Consider the following 3,689-nt stretch of genomic DNA (forward strand, 5'->3'; position numbering starts at 1 on the left):
TCTCTTTTAAGTGTCCAACAGTAATCAGCTAGCATTTTTGAACTTCACTGTCACTGGTATCTCTTCTCCATGGAGGAACTGTCCTGATGAAAATGTTCCCCATACTCATCACTAACAGCACCAAGGTTTTCAGGAAAGAAATGCAGGTGGGAGTCTAGAAAGTGAACTTTAAGGGACATGTTGCAACCCATTTCATTCATTGATTGCCGGAAATCACTCACAATTTCACGGTAATTTGGGGCTTTCTTGTTTCTTAAAAAATTCTCTGTTAAACATTTAAATGGACACCAAGCTGCTTTCTCAACCAGAGTTAAGAGATCCTCAAATTTTTGGTCACGAATCAAACATCTTATTAGGGGGTCTACAAAAATCCCTAGCGTCACAAACCCGACGAATTGTTTCCTTGAGGTCACAAGATCCTGCATTACTTTTGTCCATTGCCCTAACAAAGTTTTTGAAGAGACCCAACTTTATGTGAAGAGGAGGTAGAATTATCTAATCAGGGCTCACCAGTGAGGAATAAACAGCATTCTTCTATCCAGGAGTTAATATATGCGTTGGCCATTTTTTCTTGATGTAATGTTCCGCTTTGTTCCTGGTGTCCCATTCGCAGAGGAAACAACAATATTTCGTATAACCAAGCTGTAAACCCATTAACAAAGAAATGACTTGTAAATCACAGCAAACGGTCCACTTGTATTTCTCATACTGAATTTTTTCTAACACTATTTCGATGTTTTCATAGGTTTCCTTCATATTAGTTGCATAAGCCAAAGACACTGAAGGAAATTTGTTGCTATTGTACAAAAGGACAGCCTTAAACTAGTTTTGGAAGAGTCAATAAACAATCTCCACTCTGTACTTATATGTCCATGTCCAAGTGTATCCATCACAGCACAGACATTATTACAATACACTAAATCATTTTATTGAGAATAATAGTTTTGAAACTCTGTATGAAAGTTTCGAAAAATACACACTTTAGGATCACGATGTAGCAGAATCCAGCCTTAAGTTTAGAATCAAGAAGTTCTGTCTGTGTCTTGGAGAGTTTTAAATCCCCTACGAGGTCATTTAGTTCACCCGGAGTTATCAGAATGGGATCCAATGTAGATCTGCTTCCTACATAAGTAGGATCCTCATCTTCATTTGGAACTTCAATAGTTGCCTCAAGTACGTAATCCTCATTTACCGTAAGATGAGGAGGAGGTACTGGTACAGGTAATTCTGCACTGTGTGAAACTGGCCTAATTGGTGATGGCAAATTAGGGTACTGTACTGTGTGGTTAGATTTACTGCTTGTTTCTTTTATATGTGTCATACAAAAGTAGCAGTCTGAAGAATGATCTTTTCGTTCCCTCCAGATCAAAGGTACTGCGAAGTTCATGTTTCGTCCACCAATTGCTCACCCAGTCAGACGTTTCACGCAAGTACAACAAATGTAGTGAGGAACCCAGTTCGTATCCTGGTCTCCTACACAGCAACCAAAATATAACTGATAACACTTCCTCACAAGTAGAGTAAAACATCGACGTTGTGATTTCAATATCAGCTCCCCATATACATAACAGAAATTGTCTTGTATCCTGTAAGGTATCACACTCACACACACACACACACACACACATAGAGAGAGGAATCTACACTCCATCAAATTCCCACAAAATCCCTCTAGAAATTCCCTCATACAAAAATGGTGACATGGTGTACACATCATTGAAAATGTTTTATTGGAAGTCCAATGAGGTATAAACCGTGGTATATTGTAATTTTCGTGGAAATTATATGTGTTGAAGACCGACCCGACCCACCCGTGACCCGAATTGACTGACCCGACCCGACAACCCGACCAGAGCTGACAAGATTGGCCCGACCCAAAGTGACCCGAGTGAACCAACCTGAGGTGACCTCACCCGACAACCGACCCGAGTGACCTGACCTTACTATCTAACCAGTTTGAGAGAGCTGGAACCTCACAAAACTGCCACCAGAAAAAAAATGCTGACCAATTCTTATGCATAAACCATTGTTTCGGCTTTTTGTATTTGTAGTATAATTATCCTCTTCCTCCTCCTCAGTGTTCTGCCATTAATGACAGGCCAGTTTCCGTGAACTAGGTAGGAAGCTTCCATTTTTGCGATTTCCCGCTAATATCTGCCTCGCAACCCAACATAAAGTACCACCTTCCTTATTACAATCTATCAATTGCAACCTTTTTCCACACTCTCGCTCTCCTGATATCACCCCCTTTACTACATCTCTCAGAATGCAATCCCTTAGCAAGATCGAAACTTGTGATCCGTCCATATTTTCGCTTCCTTATATCGTCTAATATTGCTCTCGTCTCTTGCATTTTTTCAGCATTTCCTAATTCGTTTTCCTCTCTACCCTGCTAACCTTCTTTATTTTACTCCACATCCAAATTTCCAAGGTTAAAATTTAGGCAATCAACTTCGAAAGTCAAAATAAAATTTGAGTGAGTTCTGAAGACAAGTTCTGAAGACTAAAAGAATAAAAGTTCTGAAGACAACATTATTTTCTAGTAAGGAATGTATATAGAACTTCTTTTAATATTTTTTGCTGTGTAACAAACAAAAATTTCATCACGTTAACATTCCGATTTTTCTATTTAAAAACAGCGTTGCTGTCTGATAGAATCATAAGGAACTAATTGCACTGAAATATCATTCTGTAGGGAATTACGTTTTATTTTTTCTTGATTAATTTATCTAGAAGATATTTGCAAAGTTATATAAAATTAGCAAGTATTTTATTGCGGAGAAAGTCAAATCACTACCGCAGCAATAATAATAATATTAATAATAATAATAATAATAATAATAATAATAATAATAATAATAATAATAATCTGAAGATGACCAAGAAAGTTCTGTCTCTTTGTGGAGGTCTGTGTTCAATTGGCCCTCACACCGTGAGTTGAATGCGAATGGATATAAGGTGAAGGTCAGTTGTTGGACGAGACAGAATTTTCATGAAGGGGTACGAGATGAGACAGAGCTCTTTCAATAGAAACATATGCACTTTTTGAGACGAGACTACCTTCACGACACATTTTCGAGACGAGAATGTCCCAAACCTGGTCTCGTGAGCAACACTAGTAAGTATATCCAACATACTACTTGGTTGTGGATGTTCAGATACACCGTGAACGTGCGTAAGGACTGAGTGAACATGGGACCTTCACAGAGCTTCATAAGGGCTTGTTTGCTGTACGAGTTCAAATTGCTGCTCCGCGAGGCGGAAGATATGACAGGCCTTTGGTGAGGGTGTCGTGACTACGCGGAGAGTGCAGTAGTATGACGCTTTAAGGATGGTGAGGAAACACTCGAAGACGCACCGCGTGCTGGAAGACAAACAGATGTTCAAAATAAAGATCTTGAGGCAGCAATTGAGGCGAAGACAGACACGTGAGGAACTGGTACTACATTTCAGTGTGAGTGGAGAAACCATTCGGCACCACCACCATCAACTTGGGAAGCACTGCAAGTTGAGTTGATGGGTCCTACATGATTTGATTGGAGCCAGAAAGCAACGCGAGCAGACACCTGTGTTTCTTTTGTGTCTCGTCTGAGGAAGGAGCAATTTCTGGACAGGGTGTTGACATGTGATGGGAAGTCGGTGATGTACGAAGCTCCACGGCGCCATCATTGTTGGTTAGCATCCCATGA

This window comes from Thermobia domestica, chromosome 8 (genome assembly GCF_964235325.1).
Source record: "Thermobia domestica chromosome 8, izTheDome1.hap1.1, whole genome shotgun sequence".
Taxonomy (NCBI): Eukaryota; Metazoa; Arthropoda; class Insecta; order Zygentoma; family Lepismatidae; genus Thermobia; species Thermobia domestica.